Source organism: Lagopus leucura, unplaced genomic scaffold, assembly GCF_019238085.1.
Source record: "Lagopus leucura isolate 7727_CA_CO unplaced genomic scaffold, USGS_WTPT01 Super-Scaffold_100157, whole genome shotgun sequence".
NCBI lineage: Eukaryota > Metazoa > Chordata > Aves > Galliformes > Phasianidae > Lagopus > Lagopus leucura.
The window spans coordinates 35,694,461-35,714,336 of record NW_024962334.1 but is presented as its reverse complement, the minus strand read 5'-3'; the positions used below and the strand labels follow the sequence as shown (position 1 = coordinate 35,714,336).

The 19,876-nt window shown below is 42.3% G+C and overlaps 1 long non-coding RNA gene across 4 annotated transcripts in view; it reads right to left on the bottom strand.

Annotated features, from left to right (window-relative positions):
- Window positions 1-19,876, bottom strand: part of LOC122189384 — a 25,813-nt gene extending 5,937 nt beyond the window's left edge. For all 4 annotated transcript variants that reach the window (XR_006181812.1, XR_006181811.1, XR_006181814.1 and 1 more), the window contains exons 1-2: window positions 19,753-19,876; window positions 19,369-19,448 (exon numbers count right to left, since the gene is read on the bottom strand). This is a non-coding gene — a long non-coding RNA (uncharacterized LOC122189384). The remainder of the gene's footprint in view (window positions 1-19,368; window positions 19,449-19,752) is intronic.

Below are 19,876 nucleotides of genomic sequence, written 5' to 3'. Positions count from 1 at the left end.
CCTGTGAACACCCATTAAGGGCTGAGATAAATAATCCTCAGGCACAACTGTTGTGGATGGGCTCCCAAAACCTGCAAGTAGATCCAGGAAATACCTCAGGAGAGCAGAAAGGTCACAGGCAACAAGCTGTAAGTCTTGCTCATAGCAGACCGAGTTCTGCTCTCCTGAATTACACTTGATTTAACTATGTTTATAATAAACAAACAGCAAATGCTAGGGCAGAGTGGGAATGTGTGCAACCTGCTCGTTCCTGCCAGAGGCTGCAGCATTCCACCAACACCCTGTGGATTCCTCTGCTGCCTGGGATTCCTCATCCCTTACTGATTTGACACTTCCTTTGCTGTTTCTGGGATCACGGTGAGTACATTTTAAATGTTCATCTTTTGCACCTCACTTCCTGTAGTACTGCATCTGCCTTTTGGCTCAAGGCTGCAATTACAGAGATGTTGAACAGCTCAACAAAATCCATCCTTAATTCTTGGGAGCTTTTAGAAGTCCTAAGGGACATCTGCCTACATGTTGAGGCACCTAAAATCCTTTTGCAGTCCATCCTTGCTTAGGCCAGTGGCTGCTTCATCCCTCCAGCTGCCTGCTGGCAGTGCAGAGGCAGGTTTCAAATCAGCTTTTACAGCAGCAGGCAGCCTGATGGCAGCAGCTCACAGTCCTTTTTTTCACAGGTTCAGCATCTTTTTGCATTTGAGTTTTTTTCCATGTTCTGTGCTGGAACTGCTGTATGAAGAGCTGCAAGAATACAGCCTACTGTTTCTGTCAGCTAGAAGGGGGGCAGCTCAGCAGAAGGTAAACACTGCACCGATCAAGTTAGGAAATATTTTATTAGGAGAGCCATGCTTCTGTTGCACAATTGGCCACTAGCACTGTTGAGGGTGTTGCCAGAGGAGAGAAAATCCTAGCCTGCCCACTACCCAACCTGGCTAGTGTGCGCTCTCATGCAGTCCAACCTGACCAACCTTATCTGCATCTGTCTGTCCTCTGCACAGCTGCAGGGGTGAGAGCTCAGCAAATCCCCAGGACTGTTCTCAAGGCATCCCAGGGCTTTCTGCCTCAGTCTGCTTACATATATAAGGCTTTCTTCCTACAGGAGCCACAGGTCTGTGGGGAAGGGGTGCTTCTGAGACTCTCTGGTGCCAGTTTTGATTCTTCTGTGCCATGGCTTGTTTGTAATGGTCACTGCTTGGGCAAAGTGAACACTGCTGCCCTTGGCAGAGATGGAAGTTAGCGAACATTGTAAATCTCTTTATTTTCCAGAGTTGTTCCTTCATATCTCATGTTTTCCACAGCAGCAAATACAGATGCAAATCTCCACACTGTAACTGGCATGCTGTGCTGCATCCTTGTCCTATTGTCATAGGCCCATTCAGTTTAACCCACACATGTGAACCTTCCCCATCACAGACTTTTGCAGCGAAGCCACAAGCTTGCACCTTTCCTCTATCTCTCTCCTGTATTTCAGCAGTCAGAGGCAAAACTGGCTGTTCCTTTGATTTGCTGATCAGCAGCATCTGATGTGTCAGGCAATAGTAAGAACTGCTCAGCAGGGATCCTCATATCCTGCATTTCAGGGCTTCACATTCTGTGGTGCCAGACCTCCCTGCCTCATCTCAGCACAACTCTGAATCACTGTTAGTATAGAAGTGAACCTTGACTTGGGCAGTTTCCTCTCTGACATTTGCCCTCTTGTTAAGACAAGCATTTATGGTATCAGAAGTAGTTATGAAAAAAAGAATACAGCAGATGGGAAAAATGGCAACAGCAATTCAAAGAGGAAGTGGTCAGTATTTGCTCAAAACTTTGCATAACAGCACTTCTCTTCGTTCCGTGACTAGGGAAAACCTATTACAGCAGCTAGGAAACAGAAACATTTCTTTCTGTTTCTGAGCATGAGAACCAGACTCCTCATTGCCAAAAGCTGCCCAGCATGTTGTATTCAGTTGTGTGCTTAGGCTGCAATAGTTCTTTGCACCATGAGTAAAATGCAGCGTGTGTAATTAGACATTGCAATCTGCTGAAGGGCCCTGTGTTAGCTAAGTCCCATTTAGCTCCTACTTTCTGCGAGGCCTTGTTTTCTTTACAAAAGGGTAAATTCCACTGGTATTTCATTTCCTATTTTTATTCTCATTTTTGCAAATTAGAAGTTTGGTGCTTTGAGGATGTGAGTGGCTTCTGAAGAAGAATATTTTGACGATAAGCATGACCACCAGGTGGGGAGAAGAAGGGATACGCTCTCCAGTGGTGGTGCCATGCTCTGTGCCAGACCGAGGAAGGGATCACAGGGCTGAAACCCACCAGAAACTGCCTCCAGCACAGTGCCAGGCCTGCTTGCCACTCCTGGGTGGTTTTGAAGGCTCTTGTAGCTTTGAGTGTAGCCATGCTGGAGCCATTTGTTATGGAGCTGCAGCCTGTTCAGGAGAAATGAGCTTATGCAAATGTCAGCTAATGATAAATAAGTGTCATTAATTTATTTATTAACTTTGGAATTAGTGGAAAAGAGCTTGAAGGGATATTGGCAATTACCAAATTTCAAAACTGTTTTTGTAGTGTTTTACGTCTACAGTTGAAAGCAGTGTCTCTGAAGAAGCAAGAGTTGAAAGGAAGGGTAATTTGGCTTTTTTCTTTTTATGGTCTCTTCTCTGCAAATATAATCTTCCCACTTGGTTATTTTCCACTTCAACTTTCTTTTTTTCTTTTCAGTGCCTGCAGGATGAATCTATGATTGTGAGTACAGTAGGTTGCCTACCAACCATAAGATAAAATCTAGCAATATGTTATTTCTTTGTGTGAGATGTGGTAAGCTTTCCTATAGATCTGGAAAGGGGGAAAATTTCACAAGTTCTGATCTGAAAATTGCTTGTCCTTCCTCTCTGTAAAGATCAAGGACACAACGGCTGCAGTCCAACCTCCAGCACTGAGAGGGCACAGAATTTCCCAAGCTTTTGATGCTGGGAATCCCACACGGAGACTCTTGCCTTTGCAATCACTTTCCACTCCTATGACATCTTTCAGGTTCATTCTTTCAGTGCAAAGAACCTTTCTGGGCCCTTGGTCCTAGAGAATGTCTGAAGATGAGAGAACCTTTATGTTTCATTTAGAGACCTTTCTACATCTGGTGGTGGGAAATGTGGAAAGAGCTACTATTGTCATCAAAAAGCAGTTGCACCAGACTGGGCATCTGACACTGACCTTTGGCATGTGGTAGAGGACAAGAGGAAAATTTCAGAGGAGGGACTTGCTTTGGTGGAAGCAATAACAACTTGGTTATGTTTATAGTGGCAGAGAGGACTATTGGGCTCACTCTCAGGAAGGCAGAATCACCTCAAGGGATTTCTTTCAAGAAGAAATCTCTACATGCCTGGAGCAAAACCTAGCAAGTTTGTGATGGAAATAAAAGACCGCTTTAATTCCCTTCTCAGCTGAAAGGATTTAAATCAGTTGTTCCAAAGACTTGGAGTCAGTAAGCTACAAAATGATGTGGGTACGGAAGAAAGTCTGCCTCTCTCTTTGAAACTAGGTCACTGTAAGTCCAAGAGTGAGATGGTGGAAGGAGAGGAAATGTAATAGTCAGAGTCTGCAGGCCACAAGTTGGGCACTGATCTGGGAGTGTAATCCCAAAGCAAAAGATGTATGGAAACCAGTCCCATACAAATATATGAGGTATGTTTCTATGGCCTTTGGAGGTCAGATGTGGGTTTGTTCTACCTTGCAGAAAGGAAGCTCTCTGTTGAAAGAAAATTCTAAAAGATGAACAATATATGAAGATTTTAGGAACTCTTCAGAAGACAGAATGTAAAGTCTAACCCAGCTTTTTACTGCAGTGTTCATACACTTCTACAGGTCCAGATTTTTAAGGTGATGTTCCCCTTCTGTTCCTTACAAGCTCTGCATCTGCAGTGCTGCAGCATGTTCAGTCCTCATAGCCCATGACATAGCAGTTTCAAGACCTGTTAGTCCAAATTTTCAGGTTACTGAAAGGCAAGGCTAATGTAAAACGAGCAGTTTAGGTCACATGGGTTTTCATTTGCAACTCTCAAATCTTAGAAGTAAAATGCCTTAAAAAGAACTTATTTCCAAAAAGACTGCAATTAAAGAGGAAAAGTTGAACTGGCTGACTATGGGGAAAATGTTTATACTTCCCTCATGGATCACTGTTGCATCTCCAGAATATAGATGGTGTATTTCTTATAAAAACTGCACGTACTTTGTCACTGAAACATTCTCTCCTTGCCTGTATCTTTATGGCCACAGCACTACTGAGGTGCTCCAGTAGTTCTCAGTTCTGTGCTACTGGTGAGCAGGGACAGGAGAACAGGAGGGCACCAAGAGCCCTCATTCCTTTGATCTCTGCCTGGCTTCATACAGCTGTGAGCTCTGTCAGACCTCACCCTTTCTGGGAGCCTCAGGATGCTTCTGGAAGTCTTCACAGTCTTCTCCTTGAACTTCTGCAATCAGCTATGTTTTTTTCTCTTTTAAAATGACAAGTGGGAAATGAGTTGTCCTTTTCAAGCTTCCTCCTGCCTGTTGCTTCTGAGAGAGGAGGGAGAGGCTCCAAATTCCCACTGTTCCTCAGGGGCAGAGATCCAGGCAACTCTTTGAACATGCAGGATGCTCTCCGTGAGGCAGTATAATACAACACTCACCAGTCACACTGCTGGAAGCAGCAGGTCTGCTTTTAAAATACAACTTTCTAAATTGTGAGCAATGCAGGTAATGTAGTAATAATACTGAAAGCTTGTTATTTGCTCTAAATTCTCAATCGCAGCTGCCACATGTCTTGAAAAATTCATTCTAGCTGAGTCTGGGTTATGTGATAAAGGACACATCTGGAGCTGAGTCAGAGGCTCATTTACTCTTTATCTGTGCCAGAGGGAGTGTCATAATGAAAGCGGTGACTGTGACTGCTCCCCTAGAGAAGTGCCAGCGTTATTGTACTCACTGTAAATTCATGGGAAACTTCACAGGCTTTTTTTTCTTTTCTTTTGAGAGGTGCAGGCACATCTGAACCAAGACATTCCTGCTTCTCTCAGTTGCCAGGTCCTAAGCACAAGATGCAGTGTTTTTGTTATACTTGATATCAAACACCTAGTGAATAATCAAATTCTCTGCTCTGCTACAGCTGTATCATTAGGTAAAAGCAAAAATTACTGAACTTCACCCTTAACAGACAGCGTTTTCCCTCTTTGGCTGCAGAAGGCAGGTCTCTGCAGTGCGCACACAGTTTGCCCAACTCCCCACATCCTGCACAGCTCCTCTGAGCAGTGACCTCACGCATACTGTCAGCAGCAGCAAGCACCCAACCAGGTGCCATAGGCTGCTATAACTTATTCATATTGCTTTTTCCAATTTACCTTCTAAAACCTGAAATCACACGTGAAGAAAAATAAGCATTTTCTGTGTTGTTAAGGGGAACTTGGCCAAGGAGAGGGAAGCTGTAATTGATGCAGTGGGGTTGACCATGGAGAAGAGCTTAATAACAGTATAAATATCTGCTTAGACAGGCTCTAGAACCAAGTCACACACAACATTTCTTATATATAATTATTTTATATAATGCCCTGATATTAAGGACCCACTTTTAATCCCATTTTTCCTAGGAAATGCAGCCTCTGCATTCATGCTGCCTACCCATCTCCTGGTCACTTTAACTTGGTGGCATGTGACAGAGAAGCCTTGGAGTAGGAAGCTCTGCGAAACCTGGCAGGTTGCAGAAGCAATGATCTGCAGCTTCTGCAGGGGCAGAGACAGAACAGCTCACTGCCTGGAGCAGGGACAGGGGGGATGCTGCAGAGAGGAGGGATGGCACCGGAGACATGGGAAGGATCTGGGAGCGTATGGGAACTTGGGAGAGGAATCTGTAGCCTTCATGAGCTTTGCTGCAAGCAGCTGAGCCTGCACAAGACAGGCTCTGCCCTTTAAAAAAGCATATGTGTTGTTTCTACGGTATCTGCTGGTAAAATGAATCCAGTTAACTCAGCTTCAGTGTCAGCACTGAGCAGTACAGCTCTGATTTACCTGTCGGCTCAACACGGAAGTAGTGTTTTACAATTTAGGATGTTTGATTTTGGCAGCACTTGATGTGTTGTACACAGATCTCTGCTTTAAAGAAGCGGGGGACGTGAAGGTGTCTGCTCGCCTTTGGAAACGGAAATAAATATTAACTTATCTGCACAATGTGTGAGCGGATCTTGCCCTGCTGCAGGAAACTCATTAATCTCACATGGAAAATAAATAAACCAGGAGAGAAAAGGATGGGTGGGATTTTCACTTCCTCCCTTCCGCAAATCATTATTTCATGTGAACAAATGCATGCCAAGGCTTTTTAAAAGGAAAATTACTGCAAAGGACAAATAAGATTGTAGAATCTTTTCAAAGCTCCTCAGTGGAGGGATAATTCTGGGTGGTGCTGGGACAATTCACCTGCTAAATGCTGCTTGGTAACTTCCACTGTTAGACCACATTTTCCATTGCCTATGACATTGTCAGACTTGTGCCATTAGGACTAAGATTTTCCATGGCAGGTGCCTGTAAAAAGCTGGAGGTGTGATGTCTGTGTATGTGTATCAAGAATTGCCTCAGGCTGAGCATATCTAAAAATTTTAGCCAAAATGGTTTTGCTTCTCAACAATTACAAGAAAAAATGTGCCGTTCCTGTCATATTAAAACAAAAACAAAAAACAAAAAACCAAAAACCAGTCTCTTCTTTAGATAGGCTGAAAGGCTCTGTGCTTTGGAAGAAAAGCTTAAAATTTGGCAGGAAAATTTCTTTACACACTCTGGAAATCCACCTCAGCATGGCTGACTTTTAGGCTTAAGAAAGATCAGTTTGCTCTGGATAGAGCTTCAGAGCTCGGTATTTCAAAGTTCCTGGCTTCAGTGACTCTGTGTTATCTGGGGCTGACCAAGGTGTCTTTCTTCAGCCAGCTTCTCCTCTGTTCCTCTGGAACCCTCTGCTACAGACACCTGGGCTGGGAGAAAGGCTTCTGGCTGCTGTACTGAGCCAGTGACCAATGTGTGCTACAAGATAGGATAGGGGAAATTTTATTTGCTGATAGGGAAAATGTAGGTGGTCACTGGCACCCCATTCAGAACTACAGTTTTGAGAGTGACAGAAATTTCAGTTTCATTCAACCATGGAAAGGTTGCACTTTCAACCCAACAACACATGAGAAGAGTGGGGAAATGCATGTGAGTGACCCTTCCTTCCCAGAAAAATAAACCATGAGTTTGTACCTAAAATCAGCCACAAGCTGTGTCCTTGCTCTTTCCTCACAGGTGGGAGAGATTGTTGTTCAATGCCTTGAAAATGCAAACCTTCACTGAGTATGGCTCTAACTGCCAGCCTTTCCCAAAGACAGGCATCTGTGACCAGGGTAGTCAGCACTTATACAGTCACCCAAGTTTGCAGAGCTCCAGATCTGCCCTCACATCCTCTGCAAAATGAGAAACTGAAGAGAAGCACGGCGAGTGTTATATGCACTGACTGACTGCCTGACCTTTCTCTGAGCCCACCAGTTTATTCTATTATCACTAGCGTAGCTTTAGAGTGAATAATTGGTAGGGTGTTCACCAAGACTACTATGATAGGTTGAGGTTCTTTCTTCACATTTATCCATAAAATTTGGCAGTCCAGAATGTTTAATAGTAGTAATTTATAACAGCAAAATATTGCTAATAGAAATACTCCAAAGATATTTGTCACAATCCAGAGTTATGCTTCTATAAAGACATAAAGCTTCAAAAAGCAAGCAGTTTGAGAATATTTATGAGAAACAGAATGTAAATTTAAGGTAAGAATATAAGAATATCTATTCCTGGTCTTAGGATTGATTCATAGGGTTTAGATAATCATGTACCTGGTAAGAATAGGGCTGGAAAAGGCAATGACAGCAAGTGTGAATGAAACAGACAGCCTTGGGTGAATGCAGAAACCAATTAAAATAGCATTTGACCACAGGACAGGCTTTTCACAGTATGTATTTAGGAGAGAAGGTATGGGGGCAGTTGAATTGTTGATCTGGATGGCTTATATGTGAAATCTAAATCAGATTCTGTTAATTTCTGGCAGAAAATAAGGAGGCAGGAATGAAACCTGAGGGGTGCTGCTTGGGGAAATTTGGGATGGCACAAAACAGAAAGGAAAGGAGGCATTCATCATATTTAATGGTCCGTCTCTGCTTCTACATTGGACAAATAAATGGTCACAGTACAACAATCTGTAAACCAAGGATCTGTATTAACTGCCCATTATAATGGGTTTCCATCCATGCAGAACTCTAGTGGAAGCTTTTCTTACCGTGTAGGTGCTGAGAGATGTTGCTCCTGCAAACAGATTCTCTGATCACTAATAATAGCTGAGCTCTTGTAGCCTTTTGGTGTGGAGCCACCAGTTTTGGTTGCTTTCCTTTATCAGCTTTGTAATTTCATGAAATTAAACTTAGCTTTGAGTAAATTCAAGCCTATCTTTGAGACCTCACTCAGCTGATTGATAGAAACTTGCTAACAAATCCAAGAATTACTGTGAATATACACAGACACATAAGCCAAGATTCCTTGGTAACTAGGAAAAAAAAAAAAAAAAAAAAAAAAGGAAAAGGAAAGGAAAGGAAAAGAGAAAAAGAAGGAAAAAAGAAGAAAGGCAACAAGAAAGAAACCAGATACTAGAAAACCTGAGAATACTTTGGATATTTTGAAAAATGGAACTTGGTTAACACAAGCACATCACAGTCATTAGGATACCTTCAGCAGCCTCTGCAAAAAGCCACTTCCATCTCTCAGCTCTCCCAGTGGTGTCATCCCATCCCTGTGCAACCTCCAGACCTGTGATCTGGTTACCAGCAGCCCTTGCTCTGCAGTGATTTTTTTCTGTGATGAGGGGAGTGGAGATGCAAGAGGTAGGTTTGAAATCCAAATTAAGGCAACCCTTGAATCCTAGCTGCAGTAGACCCTGTCTGAAAATGGTACCTTTCAGCAATTTCTAGCTGTCTGACACCAATGGATCATTACTAGTTTCTACTTTGATGAAAGCTACCTACCCAAAATATTGCACTGGTCATCAGTCTGAAGCCAGTTGCTTGAATTTTGCAAAAATGTTTGTTCATGTCTGAATATATAATATAAGCATGTAATATTAGCTGGATTAGTTTAAATGAGGTGATACGGTTTTGCTGTACCAACATTTAGAGGGAAGGATAAAGAAAGTGGTTACTTACCCAGCTGGGTGGATATGGCTGCTCTGGGATTAAGCGCTGTCTTTAATTCCAAAGTTTAAAAAGTGAACTGAAATGAACTATACTTTTAAGTTTTTGATTTCTATCTTGAGGATCTCTGTGAACAAAACCTGATAGATGCACAGTGCTGAGACCCACAACAGAGGAACTGGAACTTTTACTCAGGGGTGCACAGCTTTTTGATTGAGGCACAAATGCTTCCTTACTTATTAAAAATTGGCTGGGGGAAAGAATACAAGAATTTCGGAGAAGAATTTTTACATATTTCTGATCGTGTTGATATATGTCTGAAAGTTCTAGTCCCCAAACAAAAATGGGTAATTAAAACTTGTGCTTTGTGACTCCAGAATTTGAAAAACAAATCACACAGAATCTAATTAATGTCTATAGGATTACTTTCATGTCTACTCAGGGATAAGATATTTATAGCTACACATGAAAACAAGAAAAGGGCTTAAGGGAATGCAAACAAAACCCCACCACCCAGCACCTTAACTGTAGCATCTGCAAGGCAGCAACCATGGAATACTTGAAGTGCTTAAGGCTAGGAAGGCTGATAATGAGATTTCTTTTAAGTTCACAGTGCTGCACATTAAAGAGACATTGCCAACCTGATTTGGAAGGGAAAAGCATTACAAAACACACACAAGATGTTTTTGTTTTTATAGAAGAGTTTTTTTCATTAGCCTTTTCCAGTGTCTAGAAAAGAAAACAGGTTTAGAAAGCAGCATACCTTGTCCACTAGTTTTCTGCAGTGTCTCTGCATGCCATTTGTCCACTCTGTAATGCTGAGTTATAGGTCGTGCTGTGTGTGGCCCTAGATTGGAGATGGAGCTCCCCCCATCACTGCAAGAAGCAGCAGCTCCATGAGGCTCTGCTTTAAGCAGAATGCACTGAAGGCCAACTGCACACACTGACACTGCCTGCACGCAGAGTGCAGCTGAGTGCACAGCACAGACTGCCTGCAAGCAGGCAGCTCCAGCTCCTCTCATCTGCTCTGTGAGAAGAACCACCATTTGCTGCAACACCAGACCTGGCATCACCAGATTACACATGGCTTATCTGGGTGAAGAAAAGTCAAGTCAGCTTATTTTAGAGCTACTTTTAATTAACTTTTTATAAAACCAGGCAATATTTTACTAACACATGAGTTTTATGTAGAGGGACTATAATCTCATGAAACAGCTTAGGTGTAGTCTTATGTTTATCCCACCATGGCTGCTTCAAGGACCTTCGCTACACCAATGTCCTTTAACCCTTTTGTTTGCCTTTCCCATTCTAAATGGAAGCAGCAATGTGTGTTCCAGCTGCCTGTGTGGACTGGTTCAAATTAGCACAACCTTTCAATTTTGTCTCCCATAATTTTTTCTCAACACCCACTGGAAAGAGAAAGAATGTGAGCTGCCAAACAAGTAGAGCACATCAACTTATCTGCAGTCAGAAAAAAATGCATTCAAGCAACACTATTAATGTTGCACAGTCAATCATTAAAACTTGGGAAAGCTAATTTTGTAATTTTAAATTTTAGTGTAGTTTTTACTTACAAAATTGCATACTGACTTTTCAGTTGTGCTGTGAGTATGAATCAGTTTCTGAACCAAAAGAATCTGCTGCCTGCCAGACCCTTGTCCTTGTTCCTGAAATTGGGAAATTAATAGCGGACGATACAGGGAACTGCATGGAGAAACAGGATTGTTTTACAAATAGGATAACAGGGTGCCATTCCTGGAGAACTGCAGTCTGCTTTGCTTCTGCTGGACTGTTCTATGAGAGGAGTGCTTCATGTTAGTCTCTGATTTCACATCCCTCATCTTGGTGCCAACCCAGTAACCCAGGATTTGGTTTGCAGACAGCCTCAGATGGCTATGACTGAGGTGTGCAGGCACTGTTCTTTGAGTATACAAGGGATGCATAACCCTAGGTTAACCACTGACTAAAAAGAGGTCCTAGGAACCACACACTGAAATCAAGTGGTGCTTTTAATCTAGTTTAGTATGCACATTTGATGATATAATGCTGTAATCGCTACAGAAACTGAAAGAAAAATGCCAGCACCACCTGTCCATCTTTACACTCACTTTGTGCTGCACAGCTGGATTCCCAGGATATGACAGAAGCTGCAGAAGGCAGATAGAGGTGGAAGAGTTTTTCTTTGCCCTGTCCAGTGCTGTGAGCTGCAGCCATATGGGCCCTGAGCAGGACAGGCTCCAATCCTGGCACGCTTCTGTGGGTGATGTTTTGCCAGATTTCCATACAGAATGAAACATCAGCACGATGACATGTATTAAGTATGTTAAAAACTGACTATCAAGAGAAGGGGAAATGTGTAGCTGACCACACTTTGGAGTAACGCATGGTGCAACCTGCCAGCCTGCTGGTACACCTCAGGGAATACCACAGGCAACTGAGGTGTAACTGTACAATAAATGTTTTCATGGGGCTGTAGGCATCCAGTCCAGCCCTGGAGCTGCAGAAGAGTGATTCCCACAGCACTGTGCTAGCACCAGCCATACTGAATGTATTTACAATTCTCAAAGCACTACATGAAAGAGATTCTAAATGCTGATAGTACCTGGTTGATCTTGAATGACAGTAACTACTGAAAGACTGGCAAGAACCCAAATAGTGGTAGGTCACTGCAGACAGAGGTAAAGATGCTTTCCTGCCCATGGGGCCCTGGGCAACTTGGTCTGGTGGGAGGCGTCCCTGTCCACAGCAGGAACTTGGAACCAGATGATGTTTAAGCTCCCTTCCAACTCAAGCCACTTTAGGATTCTGTGATTCTAAAACCAGCACCAGGTATACTAAAGTCTGTGCTGGCTAACATGCTTCCACACACAGAAAGCCTGGAACCAGCTGGAGTTTTTGTTAAATGCAATCTGGAGTAAGAGGATCAGCCTGGCTTGAGCACTCACAGGCGTGGTCCTACTCATTGGTCAGAGGAGAAAGATCAGGAACTATTTCCAAAATAAGAACATGAGTCCAGCCAGGAAGGCAGTGCTAGGTGTAATAACAATTATCTGCTAGTCATGTGGTGAATGCTGCCGCCTGTAAAAATTTCATCCACAGCAGATTTTGCCACATTTATCTTGCCATTATTATTATTATTGGTAGATTAAAATCAATAAAGAGGCATACAGCTACCAAAACCTCTATTCTTTTACCTAGCATCAGATTGCATCCAGCATCCTGATTCCCAATTGTATACACTGAACAAGGAAAGATTGCACTGCAAAATCTGGATGAGACACCCTGGAACATATGCACAGGTCCCAGTTTTCATCTCACATTCTCCTGCTTCCTGCACTCTTACGTTTCTTAGATCTGACTCTTGTTCTTTTGCCTCTGAATGGGACAGTCTCCTCCTTCCTTCCTATTGCCTAGATGCCAGCAGGGAGGTCACTGGGAGTGCATGGCAGCATCCATGTTCTCAGTCTATTGCTTGGCTCCAGCTACACGCATAGCAGCTGGAAACAGCCATCACTGGGAAATTCTGTCCTCATCACATCATCCCAGGCTGCAGTGTGTGTGGTGGCTTTGTAAGGAGAGTGCATGTCTAGGTAAGGGACAGAGACTTACTGAACCGTGGGAATGATGCACAAACAGGACTGAAGTTGCAAGAGGGATGAGTTTGCTCTGGGACATTCTTAACCTTTAAGCAGTATCAAGTGTCTCTGTAAACTGAGAACTGAAATACCCTAAAAGTTGACCAAATTAGAGTAGATTTTCAAGAATTAAAAAAGCATCCGACAAAATCTTCCTTTGCTTAATTTGAAAGCAAATTTTTTTCCATTAAACATTTCATTCATCTTTTTCCTGTTGAAAACAATTTACTCATCCTATATTTGGCTTCAGAAGTGCCAGGATGCTTTGGCTACTCATTTCCACAAAGAAGCAGAACACCCGCACAGTGCAGACCGTCAGCACAGATGCCTGCAGCCCACATTGGCGTAGCCTGGCACAGCTGGCTGGCAGCTGGTTCCAGGGTGGGGAATGTTAAGCCTTGAGCAAGGGGCTGCCCAGGCCCTTTAAAGCCTCAGCAGAGCTGCTCACCCTGCTCATAGGGCCTTGGGAAGCGGCTGAAGGGCTGATTCCCAGCAAGCAGATTTAAATAGGTTTCCAGCTTAGGGAGAGAAATGGATGCTTGTCTCTTAGGGGAGCTGCTCCTTCCTCCCACCCCTCCCTTGGATGTGCACGTACATGCACAAAAAAGAACAGAATGGGATATGAGTGCTTTCCAGGAGGAAAAGACTGTTCCTCTACAGAGGCAGAAAAGCACTTTGGCAGACCTGAGAGGTAACAGAGTTTAACTGAGTTGAAAATAAAAGACTGGTAATGAGATTTTGCACTAGATTGGCTGGCTTGTGCTGGCAGGCAGCGAGCACCGCCAGCCTGCTTACAATTCACTGGGCTGAGCTAACCGAAAATAGAAACTGAAGAACCACAGTGTGTTTGTTACCCAGTCCAGAGTGGTGAAAATGTTGACCTGGAAGGATTAAGACAAAATTACAGCTCTGAAATGCAGCCACTTGCCTTTTTCTTAGTGTTGTTACAATGGTAGTGACCTTCCTGCTACAGCAAGTTGAACTCCTACAGCAGCCCTGACAGGAGCACAAGGAAGTGTGCTCACCAGCTCTGCTCTGACAGTGGGCCATATTTCTGCTGGTCCTGGCAGCTCAGGAGAGACCAGCAGCACCTGCAAGGCAGAAGCTTTTGCTGGAGTACAGCAGCACCTGCTGCTTTGGGAAATCTGAGGAGCAATGGCTGTTTCACCTGGCAGCAGATCTACACAATCCTGGATGTTAGCTCTGCTGCAGCCTGAGCTCAAAGCATCTTTGCTTGTAGTTAGGAAGAGGTAAATTTGAGACTGTCTTGCTAATGCCTATGAGGCATTTGCCTGTGTGTGAATCATCCATGTCCAAGCAAGGGCACAAGAGCTGCTGCTAAGGCATCTGGCATGTATCAGGAAGCTCTTCAGCTCATGCTCTTTTGGCCTTTTAGTACAGACTAAGTGCAGCATAGCTAGGTGCAGTCCTGATTTTAAAGTTAGGTTGATTACTCCTGGCTAAGTATACAAGGAAAGTGTATATCTTGTTAGGTCATGAAGGAAAATTTATATTAATTTCTGGTGTCTTTCCTGATATCTGGAGGATTACGTGGCTCTCAGTATATCAGGCAGCTCTAGTAAATACTAGTTTAAGAATTTTCTGGAGAATGAGGATTCTTTGTAACAGCTGATAGCAGCTAGATTGATAATGAGCAACTTCCAGTAGGAGGTGCTCATTTTTCAGCCCAGAGATAACCTCTCACTATGCACAACATGCACAAGTGCCAGTGGTGCATATTGTACAGCAGCCACACTGTGCTATAGCTTCATGTAATTAGGGAGACATCCCAGAGATGGTAACTTCTGCCTGTTCTGGACTACCATCTTCATCTTCTCAGTTATGATATACCCCACTGTCAGCCACATATATAATGTTTGTGAAATGGGAGGACCAAGTTATCTCCAAAGCAAACAGCCTTCCTGTGTAACATCTCCAGGCGCTCAGCACTGGTTACTCAATTTTCCTGTTAGAATAAGATCACTGATTTAGTAGAGTTGTTTTAATTTCATAACACACTATAATTGTGCCCTAATTTGTGAAAAAAAAAGATTTATCTGCCTCCCTCTTGTATACTAGGTGATGTGATTTTCTGAGATTATAGCTGTATTTTTCCTGTTATTCTTGGTGGCCTGTCTCTACCTGAGCAGTTGCCTCTTCTATAATGCATCCCCTCCAGGTAACACTCAGAATACTGTTAACTGAATATGATGATAACTTAAAGTAACGCCAAAGGGAGATCTGCTTTCCACTGTATAGCCACTCACTGCCCAAAGGGAAGGGAGCAGAGGTTTGTGCTCATTGCCTTAGCTCTGTTTGGACAGGTGTTCTGCACCCTGCCTCCAGGCTGCAAGACGGGAGGGATTACATTCCACTTAGGGGGAGAAAATACAGGGAAATGAGATCAGTTTAGAGGCAAAAATATAAGGAAACGAGATCAGGCAACTAGGTAGAAAACGAAAATGAAATGATGGCTGCTTATCAAACCATATATATACATATATATACTTTTTTTCATACTTGTGTCTGTCACTAGCTTCTGATGTTGATCTCTCAGCATCAGCATTCTCTTCATCCTATGAGGGGAAGACTAAAATACACATGCAGGACCACACTCATGAAACTGCACACTCTTGGCTTGCAGACACATCCTAATTCATTAATAGCAGCCAATAGTTTTCTGTTACTGCTAGGAAGGATAAAGAAAGCAGGGATGTTGTAACTGTCTAGTGAAGCAAACAGTTCATCCTCCCAGGATTTCAGCAAAATAAAGTGCATTCCTAATTAGGGATGATACATGCTCAACTTCATAGAACTGAATTGCTCAGGTTGGAAAAGACCGTAAAGACCATCAAGTCCAATTTGCATTCATTATGTTCTTAATTCTTTCACAACTCCACCATACATTCTAAAGTTGTCTTAAAAGGAATGCAACATCAGTGTTTAACACAGAAATACTCCTTTGTTTAGAAGCAGAACAAACATTTTTGCATTGCTAAGTCTCAACTGAGTAAGTTTTTCTCCTCTCCAAGCACTGCATTAAAATATAATATGACTATTAAGATGTATATAGGACATGCCTAGCTTTGGTCCAGCAGTGTCCAACCCAGTTTGGTGGTGGTAAGAAACTTATTTAGGCAAATCTAAACCAGTAAACAAGATTAAAAAAATATATCAGTAGGTGTGCCAGAGGTCAGGAGGTGACAGTAAAACTCTGAGATGTTTGATCTGCATGCCAGGAATGAAAGTGTTTTAACTGCAAACCAGAATTAATAAATGATTAACTTGAAAGATTCCAATAAGAAAAGCAAGGCATGGTCAGATACTGATCATACCATTAGGAACAGTATAAGGGACAGTTAAATGATATGGGTTATACAGATAAAGCTTCATTAAAATCTTAGATAATATTCATAATTAAAATAATTAACAGTTCAAAACAGGAAAATTCCAAGTCTGAGAAAGCCCCAGAATAACTTCTCAAGTTGGGTGGAGTAGCAATAATGGATGTATTTCAAAATTCACCAAAATGGACTATAGCCTGATGACTAGGCAAGTTTATATACATACACACATAGTAAATATATATATTCACACACATATTTATAAACACACATCAGTAGCATGCATTTGGATGGAAGAGCAAAGACAAGAACAGCTTGTCTTTGAAGCAAGATTATGGGAAAACATACAGGAATGTGTTCAAAGTAAAACAGAATGTGAAGTATCAGTCTAAAGACAGGATTCAAACTTGGAATATGCATGAAGCAAACTGCTTAATTTCTGCTCAGCTTACTTTATTTAGCTTCTCCTTCATAAATGAGAAGCTGGTGGCATGAATGGAGGAATATCAAAATGGTCTGCAGTAAGGAAAACCATAAGCCTGAGAAAGATGAATGAGATATTTGGTGAAGGGACAAAAGCTGACTTTGGTCACTTATCAAAACTGTATGCATATTCAGAGTAAATTATGCATAGCAAAAACGGCCACAACAAGCTCGTTCAACATGAAGAAATTAGAATGGTAAGTCCTGAAGGCGGGTGTTTGCCTCACGTACGGACCTTTATGGCAGCTGGATTCTGCTGAAGAGAAATACGCACACACCAGAAAATCAGAAAGGTGATCTCACAAAAATTCCTCAGAACTCTGAAGCAGCAGAAGTTTACAAGAGGAAGGACAGACTGGACAGAGCTGACACAGCTTGACTTTTTTTTATAATGAAAGGAAAAGGTTATAATTACCGTAAGGTGTCTAGAAAAAGATTCAGAAATTGCTATGGAGAACTCATAGAAAAATTGTTCGTGAACATCAAAATATCAGAGCCCTGTTTCCTTAGGAAACAAACCCAAAGCAACTAAAACCATTGGTTAGCACGTTTTTGTATTTATTCATATTGATCTGTTCAAGATCCATATGCCCTACATAAACATGACAGATTTATACCATATCAGAGAAGGAAATTTGGATTCTCTAGAGAACTCTTGTTTTTACAAGTAAGAATTTAACCACAACTGTAAAGCAAATAATGTGTACGTGTGAATGTGCGTGTTCTCCCAATAAAATCATTTGCATAATTCATTTACTGCACCTAGATAGACTTCAGAGTTCTGCTTAACAGCAAATTTCAGGTTTTGCAATTACAGTATGAAAAAGTGTGAGAAAACCAAATCAATTTTTAGTAAGTTCTGTTTCTACATGTTTTCCAGCATCCTCATCTTGCAATGATTTTTGCTGGTTCCAGTTCCTCCCAGTAGGTCTTTCATGCAAGGCAAACCTGTCTGAATACCGTGAAGGTGAAGCACTAACACAAAAAAGCACCAAGCATTTTCAGTGTATCAGGAGAAAAAAAAAAAAAAAAAAAAAGGATGATAAGGACTTATTTAACTTGCTCCAATAGTGCTGCAATTTGAGACGGAAGCATAAATAATGCTGATTATACTTTGTCAGACTAAATCCAAGGCACTAAAACAGTTGACTCCAGGCTGCTGTCATTTACAGATTCAGGGAGCCATTCAAATATATGTGTTTTAAAAAAAACCCTATTTTCTAGAAAATTCTCTAAACAAGCATTGCTGGTAAACTCCTCTCAAATGTAATGTGATACAAGCTCTGCTCCAAAATCTGGAACACAGCGGAGTGCTCTGAACAGAGTGGGAGACACCTGAGATGATTCTCTTAAATTATGCAAGAATCTCAGCTATGCACAGTAAAAGCATCAGTGTCAGGAGGTGAAGAACACAGCACTCTATACACTCACAACTAAATGCATTTAAAGCAGGAGTTCTCAAAACCCTCCCAGGAGTTTTGGCCACATTTTGTAGAGGAACTCTTAGTTTCACTTCCCATTAATAATCATAAAACATCTTTGTGCCAGATACAGCACAAAGACATGGAAAAATAATTTTAGGAAAGTATTTAATATGTTTTAGCTACCTTAAGACAACACTTAGCAACTTTAAAGAGCGGGGCCAACAGCCTGTTTTTGGCTCTTTGGAGACCACCAGAAGGACTGTGGGCCCTGGAGTGGTCTGCAGACATGGTACCACCTGGGACGTCTTTCTGTGGTTGTATTCCTCCATGAGAGATGTAGGAGGTTACTTTTGCAGATGTCTTACCTTGTTAGCCAAATCAGTCACGTTTAAAGTGTTTTGGGCACTACTGTATTTTATTATTAGCTTCCCTAGTGTCTTATTTCCTCTTGTCCTTTTCCACCAGAGGAAGCCCTAGGAGAATAATCAAAGGAACATCAGCACCTAACCTCCTTGATTTTAACTCCCTGTCTTCTGCAGGTCTGGCTCTTAGACTTTCAGACTTTGGACTGATTTAATGATGTCAGGATGCTTAGTTCTTAACTGAAGTTGTGATGGAGAACGTCACCTCCCTGGGTTTGTAAAGAGCACTGAACTGTGGGAAGATATTCACCCACTTCAGCTTCATCTGTTTAGCAATCAAATGGGAGTGGTCAGTTTGCAGGAGTTGCATTGTTTTGGGTTTGTGAAGAATAGGTTCTTTTTCAAAGCGGAGGGCTCAACTTACTCTTGCCAAACACTATAAGAGGAAAAGAAGGGTAATTCTTGGATGGTACGACGGCAAATCATCTTTCTGGCTAGAAGCCTTGTTTTGGAGTTTTGTTGCTTAGTATCTGTCAGCACTTTAATTCCTAGGAATTAACTTTCTCTTCCAACAACTTGGCCTCAACTAAATGTTTGCATATAAAGTGTCAGAACTCAGAAGTTTTTTTAATTTTTTTTTTAATTAACTTTCCAAAAGTGGTTATGTCTCAAGATATGAAAAAAAGTACTTGGGGGGTACCCGACACTAAAGAAAAAAGTTATTAGTGTGGCACACATTCAATCTTGTGAAATATTTAAAGGAAGACAAGATGAACATTTAAAGTACGACCTTGAACAATGCAAAATTCTGCAGATTTATCCTGAAACGGGGCTGTATTTTGAGGTGTCTGGCACTTCTTGCCATTGCAATTACTCTACTGCCTTTGAGAATAACTTATTACAAAACTAACCTCACACGTTCAACCGGTTTCCCTTCAGAAATACTTCAGGTGCTGATGGATCACAAGAGGAGGGATCTCGTCCCCAGACTCTGAAGATACAAACAAGAAGGAAGTAGTTGTTAATGATTTGCCGATATAAACTAAAAACAAACGGCAACTCAATGAAACCATGCAGTTCTGCAGTGCCCCAAACCCTCGTGTTATATCGAACAGAAACAAGTGCTAGAGGGTGAGCGCGATTAGCTGCAGTACGGCATGCACCGAGGCGTGCCTGCTGAGGGAAGATGTGCCCCCAAAAGGAGAGAAAGTTAGAAGAAATTAAGAGCCTTCGTGAAACACCGACGCATCTCAGTGGACTTTCGTTACAGTCACATTCATCAGCCCAAATCCCACCTGAGGGCAACGCAGAAAAACTCCGCCAAGCACAGAGGAGCGAAAGCCGTCCCGATCAGCACGACGACCCCGCATCGCCAGAGCCGCCTCAGCGCCCGCAGGGCACGAGCCGCGTCCACCTGGC